The following is a 7,693-nucleotide window of genomic DNA, read 5'->3' on the forward strand; positions in this document are numbered from 1 at the left end:
TCCGGTGTGGGAGTCCCGGCTGCTTCCACCATGACTTGTCCTGCTGGTATCGGAGATGTATCGCTCTGACTCTGTGTAAGGGCTGGCCACTCGCTACTGCTGGCTGGTGTCACTCCGCCTATCGATCCCCCCACCCTCGGGGAGCACCCATCTACAATTATCACTTCTTCCGACCGTACCCTCCTCAACTCAACTACCGGTTTGGCCGGGATATTCGTCTCCGATTGAGACCTTGTTAGAGGGGTATTCCTCTCCTCGTCAGAGACCCATCACTTTTTAACTGCCCACCTCAGCTTTTTCGACCCTGCTGCGGGCACAGCCCATGGATGCTTCTTTTCCACCTTCTCGTAACTGGGGTTGCCTTTCGCGGTGGCAAACCCGGGAACCACACTGGGGGTAGCGACCGTACTTGGGTTACCATTCAGGGCAGCAACCCACGACCCGACCGAACTGGTGTTACCTTTCGGGGTGGCAACACCCGACACCGCTTCTATCGTACTGGGGGCAGCGACCCCCGCTCGCGATCCGGACACCGACGCTACGCTCAACGACTCAGGGGTGGCGACCCCGGGAACCCTTCTCGAACTGGGCGTGCCTTGCGGGACGGCACCCCCGGACCCTTCGCGGACACTACACCTGGGGCGTCCCCCAAGGTGGCAGGAGCAGAGGCCTGCTCCATCTATTTTGGTGGCCCAAGGCCCGGCTAGACACCCGCCGATTCGGAAACCAAGGGGACCTTCGCCAAAAGAGGCACGTCGGTTTCCCTTGGCCCTGCCGGCTGATTAAGTGCTAGCTGGACCCCGGACTATCTGGAAAAAATCGAAAACAACAATTAGTAGTTGCCCAAGATGGGCAATAACAAAACAAAGAAAACAATAAACAAAAAAGAGAGTCCTTGCGGGTCCAAACCCCCAAAGAAGGGGCTGGTCCTTGCAAAGAACAAGCAAAAAATAGACTTCTAACCAAAGGTTAAAAGCTCACGTCTCGAGCTAGAGGCAGACCGCAGTAAGCACTGAAGAACAGATACTACACTTTGATCTTGTCCTGAAGGCCAAGAAAAAATATTACTTGTAATCTCAGTCGCAAAGCAGACAAAGAATAGAAAATAACTTGAACTCGCTTTTTTGTTGTAACAACGAGATTTTTTTTTGCTCATTAGTACGCTTTGACATCATCCGAGTAATCATCTTCTCTCACGTGATCTCAATGATCGTCCTCTTTTTCTTTTTTATAGACTTTTTGCCTTTCCAGTGACGTCATTTCGCATGCATTTGCATAAGCCGTCCGCGCAATGTTACATCTATTCTTAACTCAAGATTATGATTTCCAGCCTATAGCTGCCGTCAATTCAAATGGTTTTATATAATTTGATATCGTAACACAAACCAAGGAATGTATAGACCGGACAGCGTAGACATTATTCAAACTACTTAATAGCCTTCATGGTTTGTGTTGACTTTATACGATGACGATCCTAAAATAATGCCGCCTATTTGTTTTATTTCCCTCGAATAAGTCAGTCCCCATTATTAAGATGACTGAATGTATGCATTCATAAAATAAAAGTTTAATCTTTCTGCTGCAGGTATTGATGGTGTTATAGCTTAATAACCTAATGCCTGAACATGTATATGCGTTAGAAGCAGAGATACGTCATTGAATTTCTTGCAAAAATGCATTGACACTGGTGGTAATTATATAGTATTACACATTTTGAACCACAAAATATCGCTCGTTTTAATGGTATCAGTCCCGTATTTATACGCCCTGGAATTTGTCTGGTAAAAATAGGATGCTATATTTTTAAAACGACTCTCATACCCCAAAACATGACCCGTACGTTTATATACACCCATCGTTCATCGCTAGCGATAGTATATTTAGAAAAAAATAAATTCTGCAGAACAAAGTCGCTCGTTTTAGTGGCACTACTCTAGACTCCGTAGCTCTTTACCTTTTGGAGTAACAATAATAGGTAGCTTCACTTTGGTAACAATCGTCATCATATTTAGCATCGTTATATCTATTTTTGTTTTTAATTAAAACAAGCTTTTAAGAGTTGACATGTATGTATATTTATTTATGAACTTTCAATTTAAAGAGATTTCATATAATAACGTTTGAATTCAAACGCTTCCACAAATGTAGAATTAAAAGAAAACTATTTCCCCATTTACGCCGAATAAGCACATATGCTAATTCAGAGCTAAGCATATTCTATTGCATTCGATTTTCGTAATTCCTAACAGAAATAAAAGGAATTTTCAATGTAACTAAACATCTTTCCACGTACATATATCTATAAAAGAATATAAAGAAAAATAAATGTATGACATTAAATTCTGAAAGAAAATACACCATTACATCATTTTTGTTTTTTAATAAAATATATACGTTTCTTGGAAGTGAAATAATGCATTCGTCATTTTGAAAACAAATTAAGCTCTCGGGAAATTTATAATTTTTAGATTATTATATCGCTTACTCTCATAGTGGAGCAGATGGGATTAATTTTTAAGAGGAATGGTGCAAATGATGATACACGCATCAAATTTGGCACAATTGTTCTCAATGGAATTATAAAATGGAAGGGCAACACATTCTTCTTAGAACTTGTTTCTTAGAAGTGCACACCTATGGAATTGTTTTTCGTTTTCCTGCTTTCCAGCTGACTACAATATGGTTATCTTCAAGTCTAACGTAAACACGTTTTTGATGAGCCGTTCCATATAAGTTATCAATTTTACCGAATTTCCATTGCTAACGATTACTATAGTGTCCAATTACTACTGTACACTCTTTAATCCTTTTCCTAGAGTGGGCTCTTGACCTTGATAAGTGGTGATGCCTACGTAAAAAAAACCCCTAAAAACTGGCAATGTCAAACCGTTCTCCTGTCGATACAACGTACGAAAGTCTTTTTTTTCTCCTCAACTTGCAACAATCCTCGTGTATTCCATATTTCCGTCCACCGTTTGTTCTTGTTCTAAGCTGTCCGATAGAAAACTCCACTCATACTTGAGAATTCATCCCATTTAGCATTTACCAATTGTGTACATATGCGAATTAATGGCATACATTAATCAATGAGCGATCTACAAAATTATGCTTGTCTTTACAGGCTAAGCAAACACCAGAGTGTGCGAGAGTGAATTTTATTACAGGGGTACTAATCAAATCTTATCGATTAGCCAATTAAAAATCCAAATTGACGACTTTTTCCGAGATGGCAGCTAAAATGGCTACCGGAAGTTATATATTATACTTGTAAACGTTTGTAGTTGTACGATTTACATTATTTAAGTATGGGTTCCCATGTTTTAAAACATGCTGATGCATATTTTCTTGTTTATTACGTGGTTAAAGCACGCTAACATATATAATTCTCGTTACTATACAAGTACTTTGCACTTAACAACGTAGAGGTGTAGTGGTAGATGTAGCATCGTTATTTCACAGTCAGCCAGATCCATAAGATAAACTACATACACTGGTCCTCACTATTGAACAAACTCTCATCTATTGCTCTAAGAAGATGCTAGCGTACGGCATCGGCTACACCCTTGTAAACTGCGTTGGCTCGCAGGCTAAACAAGATGGGGTAGCACACAGAAAGAAGACTGAAAATCTCCCTGGGTCCACTCTAGCATAAGAGGTCAAGATGGATATATAAGCCTGACAAGGAATAGTCATTTGTTCACTCACTAATGCACTACTAATCTAACTAGACCTTTGAAATACTTGACGAAGAGAGCCGAAAAAATATTGCCATTAACGTACTAGTGATGAGTGTGAAAAAGTAACATTCCACGAAAGGTAGACGAAGCTAAAACATAATGTTTTTTTTTCTTGCGAAACTTAAGGAGGGAAGCTTAGAGAAACAATGACAATGCAAGTGATTAGGAGAATAAATGAATTTACTAAAACACTCAGTGATAAAAAAAGAACTTCTTACCAATCTAAATGCAAACGATGTCATAGCACAAGAAGGGAAATATCAACCTGGATGTTTGATGGCATTGTACAACAGAAGAGGAGCATACCTAAGAGTGCAGCGGCAAGAAATAGCACAGGGACACTTTAAAGAATCCTATCTAATTGCTTCCTCCGAACTAGTTACCTATATATATGAGATTAAAAATGGCAGTGATAATAACCAACCTCTAATTTTCCAGCTTGCTGATTTGGACAAGCTTTAGAAGCAGAAGCTGAAACAGCTAGGTGTTTAATCGCCTGCTGTTCATCCTACTAGGCTCATGGACTAGCTGCTTTTTATATTTTATAATTGCAAGACAATCGTCAAGGACGAGATGTTCTGCTGGCTTTTGAAGCTGATGTCAGTTAAACCCTATTAGAAGCATATCATTTTGCTGAAGCTATTCATTTAGCAAAACCTGCTGAGATAATAAGAAAGGAAATGTTTTGCCACAAATCGAACTTCAGCAGCAATTTTCGTGACAAAGACTTAGATTACGCTGTACCACCATCACTGCTTTAGGTTTTATGCATGATCGAATATGGTGCAGACATCAACTCCCAACTCCAGCACGGAGCATCGAATCAGACCTTGCTGTATCACAACTACTACAGTACAACTGTTTTACCAAATACAAAGATGGAACAACTGTGTACAGGCAGTCTAAGAACAGGGAGTCACATTTTGCAGTCTACATAGACTTCTATGTGTTTGCAAAGACGAGGAATCGCCTAATCATTGAAATGCTTCATGAGAAATGGCTCAGTATATCAGCACCAAAAAGACAGACGAATATTCACTGTTGGAGAAAGTCTTCTTTACTGAGAATGTGGTGGATACAATCAGTATAACATGGTAAACCCATCATGCAGCACAGGAGCCGTTCATTTGAAGTGAGCATATCGGCTAGCATGCCTACTTGGTGAGACCACGCACACTCTATTCAACTATCAAACATGCCATAGCGAAGGTCCATGATAGATTGGTATTTTTTAACCCAAATCAAACACCTGTCATCGCTGGTGACCAACAGTTGTATGCTCTTGCGAATAAAACACAATGAAAGTGGCCAGAATATAGAGAGGACAAGTTTGTTGTCATGTCCGAGGGTTTCATATAGAAATGGCTTCAATGAGATTTAAAATGAACATTTCTCCGAGACAATGGGTAGACCAGTGCCATTGTAGAATAGAGGTGGTCTTATCTGCTACATCAGAGTCTTATCTACCTGCGTGTAGTGTAACTAAGACAAGACTAGCACACCAGAGTACAACATGCAGCTTATACCAAATAATGAAGTTGTGTCATGATTTCTGCTCTGAAGAGTCTAGCTTTTCAAATACGACCTTTAAGGAATAGTGTGAAAATTAATGAAAGAGTCCACAGTTCTAATTCTGAAATCTGTTGCTTGACATAGAACTCAGGAAATTCACCCTGATCTGCTCATTTAGAGAAAGAGACTTCAAGTAGTACTGTGAACCACTTTCAGACCTGCAGCCATACTTATTTGCAACAATAACAATGTAAACTATGCCCGGTGGATTCCCATTCACCTCCAAGATATGATGTCACTCGAGCAACAGCATCCTGATGTGGCCAAGGAGTTCCACAACGGTAACTTCGTTATCGACAAGTAAAGAAGAGAATTCACTGGCATCGGAATTTATCAAGCACACGAACACAATGTAGTGATCAAAGGCAACAGAAGCCAAGTTAGCATTTCGCTAGACCTGAAGTTACTCATGTTCTAGCAGCATCCGAGGCGATATCTGGTATGAAGGATGCCACATGCAGCAACAAACATCATACGCAAACAGAGACCAAAATCATTACTCAAACTGGGGAAATCACTCTCTGCAGTGATGCAGGAGATGGGTAACCTAATACAACAAGTTTCAGGAGACCCGATATTGTTAGACATGAAAAATATTGCAGACCCAACTCAAGCATAAATGGTAGCTACACATCACAAGTGGGACAGCGACCAGTTCCGTACATTCATGAAAGAGCTAGATGATTAAGCTGAAAGTCGTTTCTCTCACCAAATCAAGAAAAAAAATGTTTCATTCTTTAAACAAGTGCAGGATGAGAGAAAGTTCTAAAAGATGACTGTCAGTTATTTTAACGACTGTGTCTTGCAAGAATACTTCAAGCACGGGAATCAGTCAAACCATCTCTCAGTGACACTGGTAAACGTTATACATGTCTAAATTACAGCTGGTTTAAATTCTTGGCGTACAAGTGAATGTCCCAGGCGACACAATTATAATTGATGGCTCAGCATTTATTAATGCTTCACCTCCACGGAATTAATTATTAAGCATTCCAAAACTTTTATAAGTTACATACGCAATATTTATTAACTGTATGTTGTTGTGTTTCGATTTTAACAAAAACAATTAAAAAAAATCGTAAAAGTTAAAACGCATAATAAAAAGAAGCTTCTTATTATTTTTAACAATGTTTGATGTATCACCCCAAATCTATATATATCTATAAAAGGGAAATTGTCTGTCTGTAATTGTCTGTGTACAATTCCCTACTAAACTACTCCGTCAATTTTTCGTCTACAGGCTTGAGATTTGACATAAGGAGTATTGACGTTTGGGAAAATCTTTTGAATAGATTTTCGTCCAGAAATTTTGCTGTCAAGAGGGAAAAGTTCTATGATTTCATATTTGAAACCTCTACCAAACTTTTTCCGCCAATTTTGGGTCTAAACACTTGAAATTTTTAAATGTAGGTCACGTAGACATGGGTAAATTTTTTTAATTGTATTTGAGCCCAAAACAAAAAAATATTAGGGGGTCAAAATTGGTGTCAAAGTAAAAAAATTGACCTCTAAAGCCTCTACTAAATTACTCAGCTAATTTTTGGTTTAAACATTTGAAATTTTACATAAAATGTATTCAGAAATAACACGAGCTTTTTAATCGGTTATTGGCCGGAAATTCCGCTGCCAAGAGGTCAAAGTTCAACAGATTTTACCTTTGCGGTCTCGCGAAAACTATTAAGCCAGTTTTGGATCTAAACATTTGCAATTCTACATAAAGAGTATTCAGACGTTCAGCTAACTTTTTAATCAGTTTTATTGCGAAAATTTAGCTGCTAAGATGTAGAGTTTTAAGAGTTGATCTTTGCAGACTCTACCAAACTCCTCCGCCAATTTTGGTTCTAAAAACGTCAAATTTTAGTTCTACACACTTGAAATTTTAAATGTAACTCAACTGGACATAAGTCAAACTTTTTAATACATATATATATGTATTTGTTTTTATCTAAATTTAACGTGTAATTTTTCTAAATATCCAGGCTAAATAGAGCACACACAAAAGAGCACAAAGAAACAAGAAAACCAGAGGTCAAATAGGCCTTTGTCCGATAAATGCATGCTCATTGGCTGATAGGAAGAGCGCTGTGATGACTAGAAATCTGATTGGCTAACTAAAATCTCAATAGAAGACGCGCATATAAAAACGACAAACAATCACAGAATTCGCGCATAAGCATGAAGAATCATAGAGTGGATGAATCGCGGAATATTCAGTGTAGCTTAATCGCCATATACATTTTATAACTTACTAACTAGCTCTACCTACGTATTGAACACTTTTGAAGTAAATACTTAAAGTTTACGCATTAATCTATACTTTCGTATATTAACTTTATGTGAGTAAATTAAGTAGTTATACTTAGCTCCTGAAGCAGTCGAACACT

General features: G+C 38.7%; 1 pseudogene; it reads right to left on the reverse strand.

The window, feature by feature from the left end:
* Window positions 1-886: 886 nt before the first annotated feature.
* Window positions 887-1,063, reverse strand: LOC145275176 (U2 spliceosomal RNA; annotated as a pseudogene).
* Between the last annotated feature and the right edge of the window lie 6,630 nt (window positions 1,064-7,693).

This window comes from Euprymna scolopes, chromosome 4 (assembly GCF_053919585.1).
Source record: "Euprymna scolopes isolate OS-2025 chromosome 4, ASM5391958v1, whole genome shotgun sequence".
Classification (NCBI taxonomy): Eukaryota; Metazoa; Mollusca; class Cephalopoda; order Sepiida; family Sepiolidae; genus Euprymna; species Euprymna scolopes.